Source organism: Betta splendens, chromosome 4 (assembly GCF_900634795.4).
Source record: "Betta splendens chromosome 4, fBetSpl5.4, whole genome shotgun sequence".
Taxonomy (NCBI): domain Eukaryota; kingdom Metazoa; phylum Chordata; class Actinopteri; order Anabantiformes; family Osphronemidae; genus Betta; species Betta splendens.
Window position 1 is genome coordinate 22,058,835 of NC_040884.2, and position 13,275 is coordinate 22,072,109.

Below are 13,275 nucleotides of genomic sequence, written 5' to 3' on the forward strand. Positions count from 1 at the left end.
CGGCTGTACATAAGCATGGAAGAAAAGAGGAAAAAAAACAAGACAGCAACCGCTGCTGAGACGAATCGATGCCCGCAGCATCTACAGTGTGTGATGTAGATTTGTAAAGGAGGATTTAGGTTTCTTTAAGGTTGGAACATGAGCGGTCGGAGGCGAAGGGAGACGTCCACGCTGCAGCAGCCGTGTCTTCATTACACATTCATTAACATACATTTTAGTATTGTCTGTTATGCTACAGTACTGTAGATTATGTATGTCTGCAATTCAGACCGAGCATCGACTGCGGCCAAAGACTCTCAGTGCTCAGTTTGAGTCCACACAGACACCAAAAGGCTGTCTCTCAATAAAACAGCTCCAGGATCAGCTTCCCGTGTTTGACTACTCTACCTTTGTACCTTGTTCACTGAATAATATCAGCTCCTGGTTTGATTTTGAAGTGAGTAACTTTATAAAACACACAAACAGTGAGTTAGACTAAAGTTTCTAGAATTAGCCAAGTACCAAAAAGCTCATCAATCAGCTCTAAGCTCCATGGACTTCCCACTTAAGGCTCCTGTTTACCTGATGCTACCTGCCACATAGTGTAGCGTGCGCAGTCACACACACTGGCTCTGCGAAGTTCTAGCAGCTGGAAGTTTTCTGCTGAGGAAGCAGAATGTTCACTTGTTCCACATAGCGGGCCATGAAAGTGACTGTGTGTTTTACATCCTACTGCAGCAGCTGCGCGGGCGCACGGCAGCGTCGGCTGCCGATGCGCAAATTCACGGATTCAGGTGAAGGTTCTCTGTTGGCAGAAACCCCCCAGCTCACACTCAACAACAACAACCAAACAAACACAATACACAGCCTAACGGTACTGAACATCTTTCCTCTGACAGTAACTTCTGTAACTAACTAAAATTCACAGTGTCTCTATAATCATGTCTTTTCTCACCTAACACGGGGTGTTTGTATCAGTAGAAGCCAAGTCTGCTACGAATACACATTAAAGCATGTGTGGTACTGTAATTCCCATGCATCAGTCTGCTCGTTGTCGTGTGTTTGCACAGCTCTGCGGTTGGACTTTGTCATTGTATATGTTCGCTCCGCTGTGTTGCCGATAAGTGTTCTCCCATGATGAATCGGCCTGGTCCCAAGCGGCTCGTGTAAAGGCTGCGCTGAAGGAACCATGCCTTCAGCTTGTGCACAGTTTCCCCGTTAAACAGACAACAAAGTTGTTGACTTTCTCACTTTCCCTCCACGTGCTGCAAAGTCACCAGCTTCCCCGTTTCAGCGTCCTCTGCATTTCTGTGAGGGAACATTTCTGGGGCCATTCATCACTGTCCACTTCTCTGTGCACAGTCATGTCACTCTCGCCTGTGCAGCCCGGATGCGGCGGCCGTGGTGTAAGGCAGCGCTGAGCTCCCCCCGCCCCGGCCGTGAACGACACTGGATTTGTTTCCCATCTTGCTAGCTGGGCAGCGGCCTAACATCCACGCACCCCTTCCAAGTGACCCGTGACGTGTGGGTCTCTCCGGTTTAGCGGGTCCTGCCTGGGCCGGCACGCCTCACGTGGCCCCTGAGTCATTCAGCATATGCTAAACTCTCACACTGTCCTTTTTGTGGGCTGCTCTAACATCTGGCAGTGTCCACTTGTGTTGGTCTTTTAATATGTAACAGTGTGTGGAAATCTCCTCCGAGGCAGCCAAGGCTCTTAAGTGTAAAGGATTTGCTCTATTTGCAGTTCAGCCCGCTGGAGAAAACCTTCTTGACATTCGTTTCTCAACACGGCGGAGCGGCTAAGCAGGTGACTCCTTTACACCAAGTAGAGGTGTGATGAGGGGACAAATACATTAGAAGCAGCGCACGTTGTGATGGCACCATGCAAGATGTTGTGTTGTCCTGTGATGTGTTGATGTAGACACACAATGAAGCCATTCTGCTCCTGATAGGTAAACAAATGAAAGGATGGGCAGTGTAAATTTCCGAAGGGTAAGCAAGGGAAAAGCAAGCTGGATCTCCCACAGATGTGTGAAATGTGTTCTTGTTCGCCTTCAGGGAGGAAAATTGGAAAGACTAGACGACAGTTTAGGGAGGCGCAGAGGGAAGGAGATCTGTCTTCCACAGAGACCTCTGCGTGTCTGTGAAAGGAAGATATGGAAGGGACACGCTTATAGATCCGTGGACAAAACAAGACGTGCACGCTTACATGCACACGCTCGCGCTCCGCAACCCGAAACTTCCCAAAATACAACTCCCCCACTTGAAAGAAGAGCCAGAGTCCTCACGGAGCTGAAACAAAGTGGCGATGGAGTGAACAGCATGAAGTTGGGAGAAAAGACGGTGTCTGCCCGTGTCACATGCTAAACTGAACGTCTTTTCATGTCTGTGCAAAAATAAAAGTGATACGTAGTGGCATCAAAACAGTTACCGCAACTTTCCGAAATTTCCCTTTGAAACTGCGGTGAGCGGTGCAACTTTTGAAGCTCCCTGTTAGCTGAAGGAGCTACAAATGCATGTGTTTCCTACACGAATCACACCCCTGGATGTCAGAGGGTTTGTGTAGCAGTTATTTCGGGTCCGTACCTATTTCTGTGGCCCCTACAGCCGACCATAGAGCACGACCCCCATCAATAGTGTAGGAGCCAGGAGAGAAACCGTCCGTAGAGCTCGAGGAGTTCAAAGGGCCCAGATTAGAAAGAGACAACAGTGGGTGGAGTCTGTTCTGTCCCTCCTCTCAGCGGCAGAGGAACATATACTGTGCAAGACATGAGAGACTTAGCAGAAGCTAATCTGAATTGTGCTTTATTTTTCGAGGTACAATGGTGAAAGACCACAGAGGATTCGCTCATCAAACAACCCAGGAAATGTCTCCACGGGCAGAGGAGGAAAAAAGGAATAATAATTGTGTACACTCTGAAGGTCTAAGATTTGTCATTATAGAATGGAAGAACAGAGGCAGAAATAATAAGCAAGGGATTTCTAGCATTATTTAAAGAAGTTCTAATCATTAGTCCGCAGTGCGAGCGCGGTCCGAGGAGGCCTCCGACTGTGAAAAGAACATGATCAAAGAGAGGGAAGGTTAAATAAGTTTAAAGGGTCTAAGACAAGGAATCTGATCGCACAGAGGAGGAACAGCGTGCGGAGACACGCCGCCAATGGAAGCGTCTCAATCCCACTGAACCTCAGCACGTGGGGTGAGGTGGAAATCAGCTGTCAGTCAGCTGTTGCGTCCCTGATGTCCTCGTGTTCTCGCCCCATTCTCCTCCCACTGGACCACGCCACAGCCTCCCGCCATTACAGAGCACACAAACTCAAGCGGCCCCGTTGTGTTAATAGCAGCCGTATTAATGATGCCCACTGTTAAACTCGAAACGATAGGAATGAGCTTCATAGATGCACATTTTAAATCTGTTTGTCTTAAACTGAACAGTGTGTGATTTCCATCGCTAGTAGAAATAAGCATAAAAGCCAAGGGTGATGTGGCCTCATCTGTTGCTCTTGACTTAATATAAAACGAAACCGGACACAAAACTTGAATGAGCACTTTAAATATGATATTGATTCTGCAATATACCCCACGGCTTCCTTTTTATTGGTTCCATGCAGTAGGTTTGAAAAATGCTATTGAACCCTCATCACAGATTAGAATGGATCGCTTTTAATATTACCTCCAATAACGGCTCTTTGTTCCAAATGGCCATTTTCCTTCATTGCACGAGAAGTCGTCTTCCATTTGACAAGTCATTTACTTTGGCTTATGCGGCACAAACTGTGCATAAACTTTAAAATTGAACTTTGGGGGGAATTGGGGGATATTTGTGGGTGTTCTCTCACAAAAGAAGGAATTTCCGCATCATTAGATGCATTTCTCCTTTCGTGTATATCAATAGGCTGGATGTTACATTTCCCTCACTGCCATTAGTCAGAGTGGGCTAATTTAAAGTAGGGACACTATTGGGTTTTGTGTGATAAATGGCCCATGTTAGGGCGACCTGCAGTGGGTAATGGAGGGAAAGGGTTCAGTTACAAGCAGTTAGCATACAAATATCTTGTTTTCCCCCCCTTTCAGTTCAAGGTTGACACTGGGTAAGACTCTAATACCCTGGCTGCACAGTGACTCCGTCTGTGGATTAGCATGAGTGTCTATATGCGAAGATTCATTCACTACAGATCCATTTTAAATATGAAAGAAAATTAAATTGATGGCAATTCCCTATTCGGTGTCTCCAATCGAGCCACGTTCCTCACAGCACATCTCACACTAAATTAAACCCATATTTGTGGAGGCTCGTGTTTTATCTGCAGATATTTGTCCAGATATTAAATGATCGCGTTGCGTTTGCCACAGTTTTCCCTCAGTACACAATTTAAATGGGACTGTCCCATTAAATGTGCAATGGGACAAATGGGAGCTGATGAAACACATGTTTCTCCCCTAGTTCAGCAGACAGGCCTTTATTTACCATCACATGTAGTGGATACAGCCGTGTAACTGAGTTTGCATAGAAATGGAACTTCCATCAGACAGTTGCCTGATTATTCATGACTTCACACGAGTCCCAACTTTTACAGCTTGATTCTTGCAGCACAAAAGCTCACTGAGGCAATTTATTAAATTTCCGCTGTGGAGATTTACAACCTGTGTATATGCCGCGGTCCCGTTTCACCGATTGTCACCTGATGCTGGTGATCGCAACTGTTTCCGAACAGCTGCTATTTAAATACTCATACGCCAACACCTACCAGTCAAACTGGGATGTGTGCTTGCCTTCCGTTCACACCCACAGTAACAGTCCTTTTCCCCAACATTAAGCATTTATAAATTCTATACTAAAAAATCACTCCGCTCTCAAGATTTCTACTGTGTTGATCTCTGAACCTGCCTCGTACATTGTTTTCTTTCTGTTCTCTGGTGGTGTACAGTCACTGGGGGGTGGGGGTGGGGGGGCGTCTCCTTCTGAGTCTATTTCTGATAATGGTGAAGTTAAGTCGCCACAGTCGGGGGTTAGCTGCTGCACCGAGGTAAATTAACTCCAGGGAGTTTTCTGCTGGCCTTGGAAAAACAAACAATATTTGTGTCGTGATCTCCCATGGCCCTCTGAAAGAAAACTCAAAGAAAACAACAGCACAGGATTTACTGAGGTGTTTCCTCCAACGTGTAGCCAGAGAACCGGGAGCTGCAGTACGAATGAATACGTGGAGGAGGCACTTAGCCAAGGCCTGATATGACTCCTGTGGCAGATATTAGCGCCCTTCACATATCCTCCGTGTTAAATTAATGTCAATATGTGATTTTTCGATGTTGCACCACATCTTTTCATCATTGCCAAAGCAAAGTGTTATTTCTCTGGATAGGCTGCTATTCTTTCAAGCACAGAATTAAAACATGTCATAACAGCTGTTGCAGAACATCAATAAACTGTCACACAATGAAAAAAACGCAGGCTGTAAGTGAGAATGAAAGAAACTGGCACAGACCAGCAGAAACAATGGAAAATGTCATCTGTCGTGGAAGATTTGGAGGGATCCCATGAAGTGTCTCACAATTACAGCAACACATGTCACACAGACGAGTCGAAAAGCAGCGTTGTAGCGAATCAGCCGCAGACATTGATTGGAACAAGTTCTTCATAAATGTAATTGCCTCCTTGATGCGGATCATTGATCTAAATCTGAATGATTGTCTATGAAATTTAACAATAAATGTTATTAGTGTCTAAAAATGCATTTCATTAAGCTTGATTTACATTTCAATGAACTTCGCTGCATGAATTGATTTGGCCAGTTTAAATCTAGATGCACAAAAACATAGCGTCCCCACACTTCCTACTTTCTTTTTAGAGTCTTAGTGTTTAACGGGACTTAAAAAGTCATTAGAGGAAGTGCGGAGGGAGTCGCCAACCTGCGTGACATGCCCCACATTTCCTTTAAGGGAGCTCTGTCTGGAGGCAGCCAGCCGCCGAATACATCAGCAGCCAGTCTGAGAAGACATTAGCTCACAATGATATTTGTAATGCGAGACTTTTGGGAGAGGTATTTCTCATTTCATGACAGTGCGAGGAGAAATAGATATGGTAAACAGTGGCTCCTGAGGATAATTTGACCTCGGAGGAGCAAAGCATTTTATTTTCCTCAGCTTAATGATACAAATATGGTTGTATTTTATGAAGTTCTCCCGCAGCCGAGCGTGTGTGGATTCAATCTCAAAGCAATAATCGTAGCACTAGGGATAGAATCCATCCCCAAATGTCAGAAATGTTAGCTTTGCATCGAGAGCTTTCAGGACTCCAATCAAAACGACTTAGCAGGCTAAATACAACCTGTCACGCACTGAGCTGATGCTGGCAGAAAGTAAGAAGAACACAGACACTATTGCATTAAGTTTTCTGCTCCAGGGCGTTTTACTTGAAGATAAATAAAGTTCATGTCAAGTGATTGACCTAAAACCAATTTACAGCAATAGCCCTGCAGTCATTTACACTGATGCCGGTAACATTTCTATAAGGTTCTGATGTGTTTTTGTGCCCTTTGACCCAACAATTTCCCAGCTGAAAACCTCTGAATTCAGAGAAAAGTTGGTTTAAATGTGTTTAGGTAATAGTCAGGTTAGCTCCAGCAGCCCATGAAGTTAATATCTGCTTTGTCTCTGTGGAGTGGACTGTACAGCACTGCCCTAACCTTACTTTAAACGTTCTTAGATGCTTTGAACATAAATTCACCTAACGTTACAGTAGCTCTGGACGCCGGCGGTCCTGCCTCCTGAGTGCATCCACAGCCCTGCACAGGAACGGTCCTCTTGGTTAGATTGACAGTAATGACAGTCCTCTGCCAGACACTTGACATTTAATCGCCAAACTATAATCAAGGGCCAGGATGGGCTGAGCATTAGTTGGGTCACAATCTACATGTGAGCCTGCAATAAGTGAAAGCAACTCTGCTTTGGAAGATTTGTCAATAAAATATGAAAGTAATGGATTCTTAGCAACCTCACCAGAGCCGGTGTTTGAAGAACCGATTAGCCCGAGGGTTCCTCTGCACTTTCAGTCCACCCGAAGGCCTCGGTGTGTTGTTCTTTCATGAAGGTGAGAGTGCATCCTTGCACTGACTCTGCATAATAAGAGAGAACAATTATTCAAGATGGCCCAGTTAATGCGGGAGTTCTGTCACTGTCATAAATCAAACACAGTTCTGATGCCGCCTGTCTTTGTCAACAAGCAAAGCCACTAAGCACATTCATCTCCCATGTGACATGGACTTGGCACCATGCCCCTAAAAGAAACAAATAATTTCCCCACACATCTTCAAATAAAGGGAAAAAGCCTTTGATTTTTTCCCCCCGCCAAGAGACGCTTGCTAATCAACTACAGTATGAGTTCTATTCTTTGTATATGTGTTTGTGTAATTTTAACAAGTTATGCAAATAAAATGAAGTTTGAATTAAATTTAATGAGTGCGTAACAAGAGGGCCAGCGCTAATTAACTAAATTTCTAGTCTTTGTAAAATGAGTAGCATTGACCCCCCGTTGAATATAAAACAAAGTCAGGAGCATTAGAATATTCATTATAAAACATATTTATGTAACTCTGTGAAGTTTATATGACCGTGCATCTCATGGGAGATGGAGGCAGATTGTAAGGTGGAAAATACATAGTTTAGGCTTCAAAGCACAAGAAGGTGTATTGTATTAATTCACTGCCGCCTGCAGGGACTGGAGGAAGCATCTGCGCTCATATTTGCTCCATCTCTGCCACAGTTTCTGTCCTCGGTAATTTACATCTTGAAGTTTAAATGCTCCTGTAAAGTCTTTCTCTGTGTAATAGACAAAAATAGATACATATAGGAGATTGTTTAGTTATGTCAAGTTATCTGTTTTTCACTTCAAAGCGTTTTTCTTGCTTTTATCCTTGAGCTGAGCAGGAACACAGGCTGCTGCAGCACCTTAAGATGATGCATGGTGCCACCGGAGTACTATACGATCAGGTGTGGTCATTAGGAGACACAACAGGATAGAGTTCCTAATAATGAATGCAAGGACACGGACACGAGAAAACCATTAACACTGTGAAGAAGAAGCTTTAATAAAGGTGAGGCCAGTGTCATGTTGTTAATAGCTACAATTATCCATCAACCAGCAAATGAGCCATCAACATTTACTGCTTGCTCTCAATCACACAAATCAGGCCTGATTGCTCTGCCACAGTGGAACAAGCCCGCTGCCACCTTTGGATCTGCTCTAATGCCAGCTACTGTTCCTTTACACCCCCGTCCGCCATTTGCCCAGTTATTAAGCATTGTTGTATCAACAGCTGGGTTACAGTTCCTCATTCAGCTCGTCTGCTGCTAATAAAGGAATTATGTCCTTATGTTTAAAAGAAGCTCATTATTTGAAAAAGTATCCTACTGTACTGTAGTAGCCAACAGGACTAATTAGCATGCATTTAGCATTAGCCCTTTACACAACTAGCTTGTTGTGACTGCTATGCTAAAAGCTGCTGTTAGCGCCTAGAAAGCTGTAAACATGCTAGTTATTAACACTAGTCCCATTAGCTCGCATGCGTCTTTGTTCCCACCCTGAGATATACTGTAAGTGCTAGCGATTTTGCAAAATGAGCCATGGCCCAAGTGTCAGATCCCATTAGCGAAGGGGCTAAGAGGACATTACACAGTTAAACACAGTCATCGGTTGACTTTTAAATGCATAGCAAAATAAAACACTGATGCTCACAGCCGTAGCTGCTGAAGCACATCAGCTCCAATATGGCTTCCAGGGGAGGCGTTCAATGACCCGGAGCTCTCTGTAAACAGCGCTAACCTTCCGCTGTGGCGCCGGGGTGCTCCTCCGGCCTGCCCTCAGGCAAGCCTTTTATTTGTGCGGGTTATTTAAGAATGAACAGTAAAACCTAAGTTATATCTAATTACGACCTGTATTTTTTCTTTAGGAAATGTTTGCCACCTGCAAATGTAAGGCATGCTCTTAATTCAGATTAACTTTTGGAGCTGTGATTAAACCATGACAACAAACCGACTGTAGGTGTGAACTCATTCAACAGGCAGTAACTAATGTGCTTTACAAGCGAGACATAATTGGATTTTGACAGCTAGTAGTTGGTGAGCTTTGTTTACCGCCAGGGAGGACTTGCTGATCTCAGTGCTTCACACCATCTGTCTGTTCCCTCTCAGAGAACCGGACATGTTCTGCTCGGGCTCATGGTGGAACGGTTCCTGCCTCCTTTTGCCAGAGATCTCCATTTGCATTTGATATCTATGGCTGGTTTGTTTATGCGCTAGTGTTTAACATCCATGCAGTCCTCTGGGCAGTGTGGAGTAACTGTATATGTGCACTTTCATGGTAATATTATCCATCATCAGTGAATGTGCCCTTGATAAAAATACAAAAAATGTAAACAAGCCTGAACCAGTGCAGCAGACACAGTAAATGCTGATGTTAGTATTCTAACAATGCCAGCATGTGGATGCTGAGCAGACGCGAGCCTTCTTCACCATTGGAGCCTTAAACATGTCGGTGATGTCACCACGATGCCGTGTTGCTGCAGAACGGATGACTATATTTCGATATTTCTGAAATTTTCACCTCTTTTTTTATATTAATCCCAAACAATGTTAGTAAAAGCAAAAACAGCAAATAGTAACAAATGAGGCTTTTCATTCTAATGCTCTGAGAGGACTGTGCCTAGTGAAGACAAATTACTTTGATTACATGTAATTTCTTGGAGACCAAGATTCACTTACACCAAGAAGCAGACTTGGAGTTTCTGACAACTCCACCACATTAAACTCTGCTTGTCTGTAAGTTTGGGGGGAAATGGTAGAACTCGGTCTATTTTATAGTGGTTAGATGTTTTTATTCTTTCTCATTAGATAAAAAGGAAAAGTTTTTAAAGTAAAGTAAACTCTCTCTGGTGACGTCAACACAGTATGTGCTGTGCTCCACTTTAATGCATAGAGGTACTGTACTTCATGTACCACAATCACTCCACTGCTCAGTGACCTCCACTGGGTTCCTGCATTTCAGAGACTCACCAACAAAGTCATGCTCTGCACCCCGGAGGCCCCACATGCCTCCACTCTGGACTGAATCTCACAACTCATCTCTCATCGCTGCCCCTCTTGCTCTCTGCATCTATCCAGCTCTGGACCTTTGGATATTCATATCATAAGGCTCCTTGGCTCCTCGCTGCCTCCCACAGCCGCAGCCACAAACAATATTGGTTCTTCAGCACTTGCATTTTTGCAGAGAGAACTGACATATGGTTGAATTGTTTGATATACTGTAGTTGTTGACTGGATGCTTCTATGCAGTATTTTTCAGGCGCAGTGTTATTTCGATTTATCGAGTTAATGAGATATAGAAGAAATATAGATATTAAAGCATTTATTTATGGCTATGTGTGCGTTTGGTTGAAATACTTTTAAACTCAGTTCTGCTTCAGATGTTTAGCTTAAAGGAAATAACTGGTATTTTTTATTATGGTGAAAAAACATAGTAAAAAAGGTCATCCCAGTTCCACACTTGGACGTTGAAACTCTTAATAGTAATGTTTTCTTTAATTCACTATTACAATGTATAAAGTCACCAATGTTCCATGTTTAATATCTGTCTTGCATGACAGCTTATATTATTACATGGAAATTCAGTTAAACTAACCCTGAGGAGCAGCGTAATACAGAACGACAGCCATTCATGAAGAGGAAAATGCTTTTTTGTAGATTTTTGTACCCTTGTTACTTGTAGTGGATCACTGTTTTCACTGTGAGAATACATCAAATGCTTATTTAAGCAGGATTTGATGATAGAAAGAACAGAGAAGTCTGCAGCCTTTACAGTAGACGAATCTTATTTATCTTGTTTATTAGAGGTGACGTCTGATGAAAAAGCAGTCAAATAACAGGTAACATTTGTCAGTCAGATCCACATTTTGGTCATGGAGGCATGTTAAACAACCTGGGTTGGTCAAAACATGGTTAGATTCAATGAAGTTAGGCCTTTCTTAGATTTAAGGGCGTTTGCCTGCGTGCACAGATAACATGTACTTGTTTTTGTACAGTACACGGGAAAACTTCCAAAGTTATATCAAAAGTTTTGTCAAGGTTCTTGTTTTGGCCGTAAAGACAGATAAGGAAGCTCAACGCTGTCCTCACTCTGTCATATCTGATGGATCTGTGGCCGGCTAGAAAGTTGTGCCCTAGTTTTGAAGCGAAGAGGTCCGGGGGTGAGGAGGAAAGGTTTGCCTCAGGCGTCTGCAGCTGTGTGATGGTCTGTTACTGGGAGTTTTTCCCACCCCACCGGGACGTAAACAACTCTCTGGTCAGTTTCAATCTCTGACCTGCCTGATGGGAGAAATCTGCGCACATTCTCTCCATCTACAATCTCCCCACGCTCGATAGGCTCGCGCTTTGTTTTTATGTCCGACACACTGGCAATTAATATCTGTTGCTCTCCAGCATGACTCAGGGATAATATTTATTAGAAGATCAATGCCTTGTTTCTCTAGAATTGTTCCAATTTCCTTTTCAGTCACGGAGGTGCTCAGGCTGATATAGACATGCATTAAACCCGTTGTCCTTGCACATTGTTTTCTGCTAAAACGACGGCCTTGTGTGGAGAACGGGAAGCGAGTTCTCCTCCGTGGTGCTGCTCTTTAACTCTAGAGTGCGACAAGGCAGTGGCCTTGACTATCTGGTATTTGGTCAGGATTCGGTTTCAGATTAAATCTGTTACAAAGTTCATTTGGTAGTAAAGTAAGTGACATCTGAAACATTTGTTTATTAAAATGTTGTTTTTTGTACTTTTTCTCTAGTGCTTCAATTTTGTATTTGCCATGTTGCAGTTGAGAAGTTGAATTGCAACAATTACACATCTCTACAACTGTGAACACTTTATTATCTGACACCAAACACCCACTTCGCTGTGTACTGAAGTACTACAACTACTGTGTACCCTCACAAACAGGTGGTGGGTGTAGTGACACACTTTCATTTAGCTGCACAACAACTTCTTTAACTTTGTCCACCCACCTTTTAATATTTACGACATAAATGAATGCTTACTGCTCGTGACGTTGCCAGTCCTTTCATAGTTCCATTAAATATTACTTTTTCATAAAAAACTCAGAGGCAGCACCTTTCTTGGGAGTCATTAATAATGCATCATCACTCAGAAAACTCCAGGGACGCGTAATGCGCCTTGACAATTCTAAGGCTTATTTAATTGTTAAATATTTAAGACGCATATCCTCCCAGCATAAGGTTGTGTCACTGAACTGACATACATCTAGTTTTAGGCTTATTGCCCTTGTGAGGCGCTGCTACTTCCAGTGCTGTCGCTGTGACACTGCGTGCTTTGCAGTCTGCTCCAGCATCTGCCAGCGCATTTGATGGCATATCAGAGGACACAGTAAACACAGACAGAAGCATCTATCTTCCCGGCAACCTGTTATTTTATGGATTTCATCCTAGTTTGAGACGGTGGCTGTCATAAATGTGGAAGTGCTGGGATCATTAGCAGGCGTGGGGTGAGGCCGCCACGGTTTGGTATTCAGGCTTTGTCCACTGCTGCTAGACAGTAGATGGTGATGACGTGGTAATAGATGGACAGTGACGCCTGTCACTCGTCTGCCTTTAAGTTGGCCTCTGTGTCACCTGCGTAGCCGTTACTCTTATTACCACACTGGTACATATTCATTCTATAGACTGCGTCGGTGTAACGCTCATTACTATAGTTTTGATAAAAATGACTTGTAATTACACAGATACAGGAAAAGTGGATAATTGTTTTTATTTACAGTCGCTGCTTTAAATAGTCACGTAAGTGTAATTAACACCATCAAACGACAGGAAGTTGTTGATTTAAAACAGTTCATTAATAGGCGTTTACTGTACAATTGTACACTAATGACTGTGAAGCCAGTCCTTCAGTGGATAATCAGTGGATAGATGTGAAGGTGTATTGAAGTAGTTTGACCAATTAGACGTGTGAGCCCACATTCAGAGACAACGCATCCCTGTTGACCTGAAAGGTTCAAAGCTGGAAAACGTGGCTTTGATGTCGTTCTCGCAGGTACAGTAAACCAGGATGTTGGCTCTAAACGTCTTCATGTGTAAAACCATTCAGGTCCAGTTTTAGGTGTAAACCTTGGAAAGGAGAGGAAGTGGGCTCACGCTAAAGGTCATGCTGTACGAGTGTGTGCTCACTCAGCTCGCCTTATTAAAACAGACCGCGTAATCAGTGTTGCCGTGGTAAAGAAATCATCTGGCTGCCAGTCTAAATAAGA